The sequence below is a fragment of the Podarcis raffonei genome, chromosome 2 (genome assembly GCF_027172205.1).
Source record: "Podarcis raffonei isolate rPodRaf1 chromosome 2, rPodRaf1.pri, whole genome shotgun sequence".
In the NCBI taxonomy this organism is placed as follows: domain Eukaryota; kingdom Metazoa; phylum Chordata; class Lepidosauria; order Squamata; family Lacertidae; genus Podarcis; species Podarcis raffonei.
Window position 1 is genome coordinate 99068074 of NC_070603.1, and position 15168 is coordinate 99083241.

Sequence of the window (15168 nt, forward strand, 5' to 3'; positions counted from 1 at the left end):
CAGGACAATGCCATTATCCAAGAGGCTGGATTCTATAGCCTCTCTCTGTAAAGTTTGAAATAAAAAAAGGACTGTAAGAAACTTTTCCTTGTCTTTATAATCTCCTGGGCAAGCAGCCGGGAGCCGCTGACAGCATTCTGACACTTGGCATTTGTTTGCACCAGACCCAAGTGCACGACGCCTCTCTCCCTCAGTTGATTCAGGGTGTAAGTCTATCAAATATTGGGGCAGAAGGGTTGGGCTCTGAGGCCTGTGAAGTGACTTCAAGCCTGGCTCAGAAAGGCCTAGGAGGATGGTGAGAACCAACCAATCCGAACCCGACCCGAGACACTTCTGTGCCTCACATGTATCAGAAAACATTTCTAGCCTGCTTTAATTGAGAATAATTATATGCCTCCAATTGCTGCCTAGCCGGCAGAGCCGGCGAGCAACGCTCCTTGAACGCAGACTAGCAGAAGGTCATTTCATCGCCATGCCCATTGATATTGCTGTGTCTGTATCTCCTATTACCACATGCGCTTGAAGCTCTGCCTGAGGCATCCCACTTGCTGGCTGCTCAAGGGGGAATCTGATGCTTTGTACGGGTTTGTTTACAAATAATTCTCTACATTGAAACGGGTTTCTGTAAGAGGCAGCATGCAAGTGTAAATAAAAGTGTGCATTATTTTCAGTAAAACATACTGATCGGGGTAATTAAGTGACCCGAATAAAAGGCATGTGTTTTGAAATGAAATGCTATTAACATTTTTAAGGCAGATTTAAATTCAAATTGCTCTGCACAGATGATTTGAAGGGGGGACACCACAAGGATATTAAAATGCTTTTTTTTGAAATTATTCAGATTTTTTTTTAATCAGGGGAGTGAATGGGTCTTAACGGCTCCATTTCAGACCCAGCCTCACTTTGCCTGAATATTTTTGCATTATATTTTAATTAAAGTTATAATTACAGAACTAAATATAATTAGCTCCTTTCTTCAAAAGACATCGGAAGCCAACTTACTTTATTAAATTTTCAATTTGTTTCCCGCAGTGTTACATAGTTTATTCTAATTAATTGAAGGAGATCTCATAAATATTTTATCAACATAGGGATGTGATTAAAAGCAAAAGAACTCTCACATATTTTTTTTAAAATGCCGTTTCCCACCCCTTTTCAAATGCATCAAATTTTTAAATAAATAAATGTCTCTTTTCCTTTTGTTTCCCATACACACCCTCTGCCTTTTCTATTAATAATCTTAAAAAGAGAGCTGTAACTAAATTCACTGCTATAATAGATAAAATAGATTATATTTGAGCGGTTCCATCAGGCTCCTGTAAGCCCTTAAATATTTCTTTACCTCTGGGAATGGCTGCTAGTTAAGAAATTCCTTGCCTGTTGCAGACTATGGAAAAAGATTCTAGTCGCTGATATGATTTCCAAATTAAGTCGCTCGCCATTGTTTTTTCAGATTAATATTTGCATATCTAAAAGGCAGTTATTCTTGAAGAATCCATTCCCCCCCCCCCCCATTCTCTGAGGCAAAGAAAAGTGTCAACATTTATTTCCCCCCACATGGTTAACATAGGAAATTGCCTTAGAGCCAGTCAGACCATTGATCCATCTTGCTCAGTTATATCTACATGACTGGCCCCAGCTCTCCAGGGTTTAAGACAGAGGTCACTCCCAGTCCTACCTGGAGTTGTTGGGGGTCAAACCTGGGAGCTTCTGCATGCAAAGCGGATGCTGTGCCACAGAGCGACAGCACTTCCCCTTCCCCAGAGATAAGGGGAAGACAGATGCAACATATACCCTGCAGTAGGACCAAGACAGATGCTGTTTCATGTTGTTCAAACGTGACATGAATGAGCTCTGGGAAAAGCAAAAGGTTTGCCTAAACTATGGCAGAATCTGGCCGTGCACAGGGCTCATTGACTGCTTCCTTGTGATATCAACGAAGGCTCTCTTCCCCAGTCCTCAAAGCAGTTTTGCGCTGCTAACATTTTGCTTTTTGAAACCTGAGGAATAAATAGATAATATTGTAAATTTTCAAAGCTGGGCTGCAAAAGGTAAAGCATAAAGAGGGACAAGACTTTCCTGTGTTTTATTCCTCCTTGCAAAGTTGAGGAATTGACTGAGAACTCTCGTCTTTTCTGACATCTTGTCTTCGCTAGGATTGGGAGAACCGGTCAATTTCATTTGCTCTCCATTTCTCATTTTTTTCCCATTCAGTTCAGTTTTCCACATTTCCACATCAGTTTGTGAATTTATGTATTTTAAAAAGTTCTTTGCTTTGCTCATCTCCGATCAAATAAACTGTTACTTGTACAACTTCAACAATAATATTAACGGCAAACACAATTTTTATGCAGTTTTGGTTAGCTGCATTTTTCTCCAGTTCCTAATGTGCTGAGAACAATGGGAAAGGGCAGGAAAGTGGTGCTTGTCGTTAAAGTGACAATATTACGGGGATTTTCTAAACTCATTACAGGAAAGGACTGGGACGCATATGTAATATTTAAGACATCCTAAATTGTTTAGGCGTTTACATTATTTATCACCAATGCAGTATATTTCCTGAATATTTATTTCCAACTCTACAGATATTGCTCTTAGAATAAAGTGAAAAGAGAGAGAGAGAGTTTTCATCTGCCCTCGTACAATATGTTATATAAAAGGTGTTATGGAAGGCTTAGAGGACACATTAGTCAGGAAGCTAAGCAAGAATTTTAATAACTCTGTCCAGGAAGAACAGAACAGGAAACTCCTGATTCTTCCCAAATATAATTAGACCCAGTGCAACCTAGTGGCTAAATTATATAATGACACTATCCACACAAGTAGCTACTTCATCCATTTGTTCAGTGTAATGTAGCCAACACATTAACCCAACTTTTGGATCAGTGAACCACTTAAACTCTATCTCCCAGAGAGGAGAAATGTTCAGACATGTGCTCTTTTGCAAGAGCTTTTCCTGATTTAGAAAGGAGTGCCATGAGAATATCAGTCAGCAACACGTCTGCACCACCAGAAAGTGCTGAAGCAGCCATTATTCAGTTTTAAGATTTGGAATTTGGACAGGAGAAAGCTAATGGAGTCAGAAGAACTTCTGAACCTTCCCTGGCAAAGTTCTGGGGGCAAATCTGCCAGATACACCTTTTGTTAAATATTTTGCTGGTTGATTGCTCTCAGCAGCTGGATTTTCTACAGATTTTCTGAACAGGATAGGAAGGCATTCTTTCGTCTCCTGGCCAAGGATGATGTAGTCTAGGTCTGTGTGTGCAAAGAAAGAGTAAAATCACAGTTGTAGGTAGGGAGCTGAGTTCTGGATTCTGTAAGCTTGGGAAAGTGCCTTTTGAGGGGGCTATAATGTAGACTTCTTGAATTTGCTGTTGAAGTGCGTACCCTGTGTGCCTCCATCTGTGTTCAACCTGTATATATGTAAATAAATTAGTATTACAAAGTGTGATAAGCCTCCTGCAACCTCCTTCCAAGGAAAACAAACACAGATAAGTGCTATACCCCTAGAACTTCTCTCTGTTGAGCAAGCATAACAAGAAGGGGTTGCCGTAATTTGTAGGGGCTTTCTTGCCGGGTGGACCTGAGTATTTTGTGTCAGGCTCCAGATGTCCTGTTCCTCTTCCCTTTCTGTAAACCATTTTTTAATGCACTTTGTGTAACCCACTGCTGTGTATCAATTTAACAGGCTATGCATACTCAGCTGGAGAGTTGAGGCAGGGAGAAGCCACCATTATGGGCAACTGGCTTATTACCTCAGAAATGCTGGAATGATACTTTTTGCCTCCTTTCTGTAAGGCCCTGAACCATTCAGAACAGGTTGGCAGCGAGAATTCCCATAAGGTTTTAAAATGAGCTATGAATTTCCCCAACACTATAAGATCTTTGTTTGTCGGTGTTTGTTATGTTGCAAAGGGATGTGAGGTGCAGTTTCTGGAGAGCTCAACTCTGTTGTGGAGCTGAGGTGAATGAGAAGAGGCCATTTCCCCTCCAGTCAGCAGGAAGATCAAGATTCAGGGAGAGGTTTGGTGGTGTCATGAGCTGAAAAACAGAACTTTGAAAGGCTTTGTTTTAGAAAGTTTATGACACTTATGGACAGAGAAAGATTTGCTTGTAGGATGCCTGGGCATTTTGCAAAGCTCAGTGCTGATGAGATCCCAGGAACAGGTCAGCTCCCAGAAGCTGTCCTCTTTTGTGTTGTGAGGATAAAGTAGGCAGAGGGGGAACGCATTGGCACGCCTCTGAATTCCTTGAGGAAAGTGTGGAGTTGAAAATAGATTTGACCCATGTGTGTGTAATTAACAAAAGAATTGGCTGGGCACCTAGATTCAAAACAGAAGGCTTTGCATACTCTCCAGCAGAAGAGAGCTCCCAGAGGAGTTAAAAACACAGCAGCATAGCATTGAAAATAGGTTGTTAAATCCTTCTGCATATCCCGTTAGTCTGCTTACAGCTCTTGCCCTCGCTGTCTACCCCTCTAGCCATGAACAGACTACATAGCATTGAGAAAGTTTTTTAAAGAAAGTTTACTTATCCAAAGGTCTGGTTCATGCACTATTCCATGCAGCAGCAAGGAGAACACAGGTACATTACTGTCAGATGCAAAATACAGAATGTAGTTTCAAACATGCGTCCTGAACTTTGGAGTGAATTCAGAGACATCTGTCCTGGCCGGTTACATGGCTGGAAGAGAGCGAAAGAAAGGAAAAGGAAAAGTTTCACTTCCTCCCTCATGGTGGAGAGGGGTGTGTGATCAAGCTGGGTCTAGGAACAGACCTCTCTGGTCTTAACCCTTTCATGCACTACCCCTGAGCTACAATAGGTAGTAAGATGGGTGTGTCACCCCTGTTTCCTTTGACACCAAGAGCAGTCCCGGGTGGCTAACCCAGGCAAGCTGAATCCGCCTAACAGAGAACTCTAAACTTACAATGAGAGCATTTTATCTGCCTTTTCTTGCTTTAGTTTGTTTTCGTATCTCTGCAGCCCTGTTTTTCAGCTTGTAACATAACTCTAGATGCTTTTCCTGTCACAGCTTTCTTTATTGCTTGCCATATCTTTTCTGGTGGCATATGGGGAGAACTGTCTCCACGCTTTCATCTGTTCTGCATTCTTAGCACAGTGGATGGTGAGCCGTGCCGTTGTTAAAAGAGAGTCAAAGAGGATGTATGCAGTGGGGTCTGGTGAAGGGAGAGACCTGCCAGGGGTTTTCTTATCGGTGCTTGAGGTGTTTAAGCTGGCAAGTCAAAATTTATTAGCATTTAAACTGGCAAGACAAACATAGGGGACTAGCCTGGAATCAAGCAAAGCTCAAGTTTTAGCAGGCAGCATGCATATATATATGCCTGAATTTGCAAATCACAGTACAATCCTATATCTGCCTCCTTGTACAGATGTTCCACTTAGTGAAATGAAGCTTAGTCCCAAATATGCAGGTATAGGGTTGCAGCCATAGAGCTTTGAGACTGACGCCAAACCAAACACAGTCTGATATGTATGCACCAGAGAGTCAAAAGCTTGCAACAGAGACTCCTACTCCCCCCCCCCTTTTTTGGCAAAATTTTGTTTGGCGCTTCTCAAACTAGTTATTTCAAATTCGTTTTTATACCCGCTTGAGCTGAATCTTTGCTTTAAGTTTTTGCTGGACCTGAGGCAACACTTGTTCATTTACTTGCCAATCATATCTGCATCCCACCCAACCTCTAAGGGGTGTTCCAATTGCAACCACATGAGATAGGTCAGACTAAGAGATGGGGATGAACCTCAAGGTCAGCTTTGTAATCGAGTGGAGCATTGATCCTGGATTCTCATGGTCAGAATCCAGTACTCCATCTGCTGCACCACAGTGACTTGGATCTTAAGCTAAGTGAACAGAAGGGATGGAGTTTTCCTGCTCCCTCCACAGCTGCCTGACACCCCAAGAGCCTCTTCATTGGGCCCTGATGCACAATGTTGTCACATGGCATGCTCCTGTTCAAGGTTCCAGACAGGACTTCTGCCTTCTCTTCCTATGGTTGGCCAGAATTCCACAGCCACTGAGCATCCTCAGTCTTCACTGAGCTGTTGCTCATTCACTTGTTTTTGTCCTGTCCCTCACAGCTGCACAAAGAACTTGAACTTTGGCTTCTGCCAAAGGCTTTAATGTTCAAATCAGTCCTGTACATAAGCAAGGCACAGCAGGTACAAAAGAGGTATAGACACGTGGCTAAGTGCAAGCTAAGATCTTGATCCAACCAGTAACCATGCCCCCTGCATCTTCCTTTTGAAGGACATGGTGGATACAGCACTTAGTGTGGCAAACCACTTGAGTCCCAGCAGTCAGTCACTTTTTCAAGTAGGTTGAGCTTACACAGTCTGTTCCTGCTGGTGGGTGTCTGTGTGTCCTTGGAGGGTTGGTGGTAGAGTCAGCATCTGATTACACTCAGTTGCCGTCTCCAGAGGAGGATCTTTGCTGACAGGAGGAAGCCCTGGAGGTATCTGAGAAAGGATGTCCAGGGCAGAATAATCTTGTCATCTCATTTGGTCCCTCTCCTGGACCCAACTCCCCATTCTCCAGGCTATTGACCTCCTCCCCAGGTTCAGACACATCTTGGGGTCCTTTTTGGGCTCCCCAAAATCTGCTAAGATCCTCCCTGAAGTTACTGGTTTGTTTTTATTATGCATTTTGCCTTTTTTTAATCTAGTATTTTTATGTTGTGAACTGCCTTAAGATTTACAGATGGAGGGTGGTATACAAATTTAAATAAAAAGTATAATAATAACTCCCTATGCCACTCCCAACCCTGAGAGCCAGTGTGGTGTAGTGGTTAAGAGCAGTAGTCTCGTAATCTGGGGAAGCGGGTTCGTGTCTCCGCTCCTCCACATGCAGCTGCTGGGTGACCTTGGGCCACTCACACTTCTTTGAAGTCTCTCAGCCCCGCTCACCTCACAGAGTGTTTGTTGTGGGGGAGGAAGGGAAAGGAGAATGTTAGCCGCTTTGAGACTCCTTAAAGGGAGTGAAAGGCGGGATATCAAATCCAAACTCTTCTTCTTCTTCTTCCTCAGGATCCGACCACCCCCTCCATGGCACTTTCACAAGTCTCAGGACAGTTTCTGCAACCCTTATGGAAAGATGGTATAAAAGGAACCACATTCACCCCTGAACTTGGCAAACAGAGGGAATGATGATAGCGGCAGAATCTCAGAGGCACTCAATCAAGCCTTCCTCCCACAAGATGATGGTGATTATGGCACTGCAGGTGAATTGTGCAATGATTGAATGGGGTAGCTCCTTCCCTCTAGTTGAGGGCAAGCTTGACTTTGAGAGTCCTGCAGGGCGGAATATGGAGTGAGCTGTGCTGAGTTTCTAAAAGAAAAGCAAAGAAATAAGTTATCAATGCTACAGGCGCTGAAGAATATAGTACACTAACTTCACCGAGCCCTAAAAGGATGATGAATTATGAGTGGGAGAATGGTTGGCACTGTGCATCTCTATAACCATTTGTCCAGGATCATTTTACGACAAACCTCTGTCTTCCTGGCAGCAAAATTCTCTGCCATATAAATATTATTAGCTGGGATGCATCAAGCTGGCATACTTAATAAGCCAGAACTCCTGCGAATGACCACAGTGGGATTTAAAAAGAAGATGGTAGTAAAGATGGCCATGAATTTTCCCTGCTGGAGCCTTACCTGCTAGGGAAGGGCGGCTGAATTCATTATTGGGATGCTTCAGCTTTGATTAAATATGTATTTTGGCCATGTCCTAGGGAGGGAAACAAACAAAAAAAGCAGAGACTCGGCTGTGCCGCCTTCGTGTGGCATATTGTGTCACATCGCTTCATGTACGAATGAGAGCAGCAGGGAGCTCCGATCAGTGATTTTTGCTTTTGTTTCCCCCCCCCCCAAGCCTGGTGGAAATTTATGTAAGAGCTGGTAACCATACAACTGCTAAGAGGTTGGCTGTGCTACTCACGGCTGGAACAATCCACAGGCTAAAGCTGCATTGGGGATGAGGGAGAGCATGGCTGGGTTCTTTGATTCCCAGGCTCAATGGCTGCCATTGCAACCTTGGGAGCGTATTCTTCTGCATCTCCCAAGATAACATCTATGGCCCTCTGTCTCTTCCCCTCCCTTCATCATTGCATGACACCTTTCATTCTTGCCCGTGGGACATGTGTTTCACCCTCTGCCTAATATGGCGGGGGGGGGACCTTTTTCAGCCAGAGGGCCACATTCTCTTCTGGGCAAGCTTCCAGGGGCCACAGGCAAAAGTGGGCAGAGCAATGCCCACTCACATACCCCTCTTTATCCTCCTCTTTATGGCTCAGACAAGCAAGAGGCATAGACATTCAAGAAGCACAGGTGGTGAGGAACATGGTCTGAAGAGAGTGGATTCAGTGGGGGGGGAGTCTAATGCAGGCTTCCTCAACCTCGGCCCTCCAGATGTTTTGAGACTACAATTCCCATCATCCCTGACCACTGGTCCTGCTAGCTAGGGATCATGAGAGTTGCAGGACAAAAACATCTGGAGGGCCAAGGTTGAGGAAGCCTGGTCTAATGGGCCAGCTAGAAAGGCATGGGGGGCAGAATTTACCCCCCAGATCTGAGGTTCCCAACCCACACAATATGGCATGCTCATACCATACACAGAAAACAGGCACAGCTTCAGGAAATGTATCTTTAGAGTAAATGTATCTTTAAAGGAGGAGGAGACCACAGGGGGCAGAGGACATGTCCCAGGACCATCCCAAAAAGCATTCCCAAGAGAGTCCATGTCTGCAGAGTCCTCCATGGAAGACTCCATCCCTGTCACCACCGAAACCCATCTTCAGATGCCCGTGACTTCTTTCCTGAAACTTTAATAGCTCCCAGCTTCCCACTTTCACCACCTCGCCACATCCAAAGGTGGCAACGGCTGCATTTAAGGCAAATCCCAACATAACTAGAACACATGGCTCCCAAGTGAGACTGAGTGCCAGCGCTTGAACAGAAGATTGTCTCTTTCCCAATAGATTAGGTATGGACCCTAAACCTCCTTGCCTTCCAGAGCTCAGTTGACTCTTGATTAATTATGGTGCGACATTAAGGATGACCTTCTTCCTGGTTTAGCCTTATATCCAGTTCTCTGTCCGTGGTCCTGCTGCTTTGCCAGCTATCCCAGATTCCTACCCTAAGTCTGGAACAGAGTTAAGTGCTCAGGGTTCCAACCCACAGGGACAGCCTCTGCTTGCTGGCAGGCTGCCTTGCTGCAGACATCCTCCCCAATGAGCTTGAACTGGGCTTGTAAGTCTACAGACATTTGGCCAATCTTCACTCCAGCAGAGTAAATGCCAATAATGTGATTTAATTCTCAGGTGTATTTCAGACACCTGACTTTATGTTGGTTTCTCTCGTGCCAACAAAGGACATATCGGGAACGTGTAAGAGAAGCAGCTCGCCGTGGTCTGCAGTGCAGCTTTTTGTCACCTGGCTGTGAGTCAAGGACACCTGGGGGATTGTTCCCCATGACTTACCACTTGAAAGGCCTCAAAGCTTCGCTAAATCGCTTTGATGTTGGCCAGGAATGCAGAGCATCCAGAGGTAGCTCAAAGCAGTCAATCACATCCAACAATGCTCTTGTTTTCTGCGTAGGCTGACTTGAATGGCTTCCCTAGTGTCAGTCTCCGAGGGCCAAGAAGCAGCTTTGTGGGAGTCATACTGCTGTGATGTGTGCTCCCAGATGGACTGGCGGCGATAAGGGAATGGCTGGGGAGTCCTGCTACTGAAAAGCATTGCAGGATACGGTAGAGCTTCTCAGAAAACAAAAGCACTGGCACTAAGTTGTCTCCTGAAATGACTCCACAGAGCAGGCTCACTTTGATTGCAGATGTAATCGTAATATCCTGGCTATTGTGGCGAGGGGGAGAAGCAATCGTATTTAGTCCAGGTAGTATTCTTTAACTAGGTGTCACTTCCTGAAAGACATTTCCCTGTGATTTTGCAAGCTAACTGGCCTCTGTGCAGTGTTTTTGTTTATTAAAACGATCTTGATTTCTTCCAGATGGTTGCAAGGATCTCCCCTTTCGCTCGGCTCATCTTTGCTTCCTGTGGTCAAATCAGAACTAAAATCATAGTGAATCAAATTAAAATTCGGTAGGGAATAGCGTTGCCTATTGGCCCACTGGCATTCCCAGAGTTTTAAAAGTTTCAGCAGTACTTAAGCTCTATGATTTTAAGCATTTATTTTTTAAAAATGCTTCTCTGGAGTTTTGAAGTCCAGAGGATGCTTTTGGCCATAGAATTCAGCTGCTGTTTTGAGGTCTTCATGAGGACCTAAGACACTATTCACATGATTCCCCCACTCACCAGTGACGTACGTTCCCTTTTCTGTGCCCTATATATATATATTCTGGTGGCACAACTGTGTACCATGGGATCCCAGCCCCAAAAATAATCTTTGCAAGTGCTCACCAGGAAGTTATACACAGATAGATATGTGTATAATGTTCATCTACTGCTATGGGGTTCCTCGTGGCACTATTTTGCATATGAAGCTGTTGGGAGTGATTATTAGGGGTTTTGGAGCTGATGATACAAACTAACAATTTTGGCATTCCTGGGACCTCTGGGTATGCAGAACCTCTGCCTCATCTGCAGATGCTCTTGCTTCATGTCCTGCTGACAGACACAAGACCATTGAGTTCACTATTAGTTGTATCTAGAGACAGATGACAGCAGTACTAAATTCCTGAGGAAATCTGCTCTTAAGCCTGGGGGGGAAAATGGCACCATTTTTGGAGCATATGCCTAACTCTTTTATTAAAGTCAAAAAGCTGTGAGGCTTTGCAGTGTTTAACCAGCCAGATTGCACCTTCTATTTTCTTTCTCCGGGTGTTGTATTTTACATTTTTTAGACCCTTCGCGTACTTTTGCTCATTGAGTCCAATTAGAATTTCCTGTGTCTTGGCTGAATAAAGACCTTTTAAAAACATGGCCATGTTGTAATCTTTGTTGTCAACTAAAAAATTGTGAGTAGAAGGACTTCCATTGTGCAGTAGGACTTCACCTCCTTTTCCTACCTCTGTAGTGTCCCCACATCTGCCCCAGAAGTTTGGAAGAACTCCCAGAACAGGTATAGAGGGCATAAGAGGGGGCAGAAGGAAATTCCATCTGGAAAGCTGGAAAGCTTGTTGTAATGGAATAATCTCCTGTGTTGAACAATCTTCTGTGTTGAATTCCTCCCTAAGCTTCCACTAGGTGCCCACACAATTAAATCATAGAATAGGGTTTTTTCACAACACCATCTTCTAACACATTCACAGTGACTATACGAGGGGGAGTGGGCTCGCCATACCTGTCAACGCACATGCTAGCTAAACCACTTGGCAACCACTGTATCATCGTGAAGAGGTCCTACCTGTGTAAAGATGTGTACAGATGCTCCTGCATAGGGACTCCTCCATGCAAATGGGAACCTTGGCCAACCAGGGAGTCCATGCACAAACATTCATCTGTAGATATTGAGGTATACATCTAGGCTCCTTCACAAGGATCCAAAATGTGCAGCCACCAATGGGATAGCTAATGGACAGTGCTGCAAGAATTTGGGGGGGGGGCACAGATCCTTCAAGTGTCCCTATTTTCCAGGGACAGTCATGAATTTAAAGAAGCCACCCTGGTTTCTGATTTGATCCCAGAATGTCCTGTTTTTCCTTGGGACATCCCTATTTTCATTTGAGAAATGTTGGAGGGTATGGACTTATGAAACCCCTGAGCCAAGGAGATAAGTAAGAATGCAACTTTTAGAAGACATCTAAAGGCAGCCCTGTATAGGGAAGTTTTTTTAAAAAAATGTTTAATGTTTTATTATGTTTTTATATATGTTGGAAACCACCCAGAGTGGCTGGGACAACCCACTCAGATGGGCAGGTATAAATATTACCACTATTCAAAGTATTGGAAGATGCAAGATTTACCCACTCTGGAAGAATGGCAGATGAAGATGATCGACTGTATGGGATTGGCAGAAATGACTGGCAGAATCCGTGACCAGGGAGAAGAGTCAGCGGAAGAAGACTGGAAGAAATTTAAGGACTATTTACAGAAATATTGTAAAATTAAAGAATCTTGAATGATGTTGGATTGAAATTAAGGGGTTTCCAGCTGTAATGTTTTGAGATAAGGATTTGCTGAGTAAATAATTTGAATTGGAATACAAGAAGGGGAGGTATGAGGAGGTCAGGGAAATATGTCATTGAAAATTAAGTATTGAGAACTGTATGTGTGTTTTTTTTTGCTTTTTTCTTTTTGTTTGTATAAAATTGGAAACATAATAAATATCTTTATTAAAAAAAAATATTACCACTATTACTAGTGGTGGTGTTGTTGTTGTTGTTTTCAATAGAGAAATGTTGGCGGGTATGGAGGTAGTTTTGCTTTATGTTCAATGCATACATGAAAGGGAAATCAAGTGAGCCTCCCTAATCTAGGAAGAGATTAGAGGGTGATCTACTCCAGAGGTGGATAATTCTTTTCAATCCAAAAGTCACATTGTATTCAGTACAACCTTATGAAAGTCACATGACATGGTGGGGTGGCCCAGGGGCAAAAGTGGGCAGAACAATAAATGTAAATGTTACCATTGTACCATGGCCTGATTTGGGCACACACTCACACATACACCTCTTTGATCCTTTGTCTAGACAAGCAAGAGGCATGAGATCAGAGGACACAGACCAGCCAGGCAAAAATGCCCAGGCAAAGGGTAAAGGGCCTGCACAGATCAAATGTCACACTTTGAGTCTACTATGTGTCACGAGCATAGTGCAAGGACAGCACAGAGATTAATTGTGCAAGGAAGCTAAGGCAGACACTGCAGGGGGATCTGTTAGCCAGCCAAACCTTCAGGGAAATCCCTTCTGTTATGTACTGAGTTGAATAGGATCCAAAATGCAGCAGTCTGATTGGTCCTAGAACAATAGGATTCAGAATGCAGCAGTCTGATTGGTCCTAGATCAATAGGATCCAGAATGCAGCAGTCTGATTGGTCCTAGATCAATAGGATCCAGAATGCAGCAGTCTCATTGGTCCACAGGAGCCACCCAATCCAGCTCCAGGTGGAAGTGAATCTGCAACCTGATTGGCCTACAGGAGAATCCCGGAATTAGCCAATCACATGGGGCCCATTGTGTAAATAATGTATATAAAGCAGACATTCTGGGAGAACTTCCATTCCTCCTCACCACTATGAGCTGAATAAAAAGCATGAAATCCACTCTCGACTCTAAGTATATTTCACCTTCCCAGTCCCAAAGAGTCCAAACTTTTCTTTGTGTCTCCATTAGTTGTAATTATATACATCTAAAGCTTATCAAAGAGCTCAAAGGCTAACCAATGAATGAGAATGAACAAAGATTCCTGTCATAATTCAAAGGATCCCCCCCCCCACAAAAAAGACCAAGCCTTTATTTTTCAGTTGAGAAGGGGTGTTGGGGGGAGATCCAAAGCTCAGGCAATTGTGGATAATTTACATCAAAGTATGCACCAGTTTTGACTACACAAGTAGTCTAATTTCATAGTATTCTTTAACTAAGACCACTTGCCATAGGCAAATATTTAAAATTTTAAGCTGACTCCATGTGCACATGATTTCCCGAAGTAGAGTTTGGCTCCTGCATTCACATTTAGACGGCAAAAATGGCTAATAATATTATCAGATCCGATTCAGCAGAAAGGGGAATTAGCCATATCCCTCTACCGCGTCTCTCTCTCCTTGTTGTACTGGGGCTTGCTGGTTCCTCCATTTTTTCTTCCTCCCAGGTCATTTAGTTAATCAGTTTCCCTGTTTCCTTAGTTTCACCTACTCAGTGATGGAGGAGAATTTCATCTGTTCTGCATTTTTAAGCGAACTAACAGAATCTGCACAAATGGACTAATACCTAGATCAAAACATAATTTTTTAAAGTTGTTTTTATTTTTAAAAATTCTGGGGTTACAAAAGTACCTACATTGTCTCTTATTTTCAGATCATAAAGTCCTTTCCACAGGTCAATTGTATTTGATGAGAGTCTTTGATGTAGTCTACAGTATAAAGTTGCGGGAGAAGACAGGTGGAGGAGAGAGAGAAAACATAATTATCCATCAGATTTTGCATTTCTCCAAATTTTGTGATTAAGTTAGCGGCACAAAAATGTGCAGATAATGAGCTGTATCTAATGCTGCCGTTCCTGTTGCATAACAAGCTTCTGCTTGTGCTATGGACCTTGCCCCTCCTCAATAGGCGGGAATTCCACTGTGTTGCTGCTGCCACACTCGGCAATCGAGTTCTTATAGATATGATGTGGGTATTATAGGGCACCTGCAAAAGTGTCAATTCTGCAACAGGCCATTTGCCAGAGCTTTCTTCAATGTTCCAATTTAAGAAATTGTTTCCAGTGCCAATCCTAGGAAACACAAAGTAAAGAAACACAAAGCAAAGTGCCCTCGTCCCATATCGTTTTATGTTTATGGTGTTTTGTGTTTTATTGTACTTCTATATACAGTGGTACCTCGGGTTACATACGCTTCAGGTTACATACGCTTCAGGTTACAGACTCCGCTAACCCAGAAATAGTGCTTCAGGTTAAGAACTTTGCTTCAGGATGAGAACAGAAATTGTACAGTGGAGGTGCGGCAGCAGCAGGAGGCCCCATTAGCTAAAGTGGTGCTTCAGGAAGAACAGTTTCAGGTTAAGTACGGACTTCCAGAATGAATTAAGTACTTAACTCGAGGTACCACTGTACTCTTGCGCTGTTTTTTAAATATCCTTTAAGTTTTATTGCCCTTGTGTATATTGTTGTACACTGCCTTGATACTTCATAATACTTTGTGGTATATAAATTTTTAAATAAATAAATGGCATCTGTTATGTGGGGAGGGTGGTCAATTAGGCAGAGAAGGTTCTGGGCTTCTGCATTCGGCATCAACTCAGTTATTATTTACATAATTATACCGAGCTTTGTGAAGGGCATCACAATTCTTGAGTTTGTTCTCAGGTAGGCATTTATTTTAAATAATAGGCAAGACCAAATATATTTAGCAAGGCACCCTGTAGATACCCTCTTTATTATCTGTTATAGCAGGGCTCCCTGTTCTTTTACAGACTTCAAGAACAGGAGACGGAGGAATAATTCCTCCACAGCTTGTTGAGGCTTTCTTAGTTGCCATTCTATT

The 15168-nt window shown here is 43.3% G+C and overlaps 1 long non-coding RNA gene across 1 annotated transcript; it reads right to left on the reverse strand.

The window, feature by feature from the left end:
• Nucleotides 1-4546: 4546 nt before the first annotated feature.
• LOC128408483 (uncharacterized) lies at nucleotides 4547-14398 on the reverse strand. Its single transcript, XR_008329103.1, has 3 exons — nucleotides 14315-14398; nucleotides 13965-14037; nucleotides 4547-4683 (listed from the first exon to the last, which is right to left on the reverse strand). It is a non-coding gene; the product is annotated as an uncharacterized LOC128408483 (long non-coding RNA).
• Nucleotides 14399-15168: the final 770 nt, after the last annotated feature.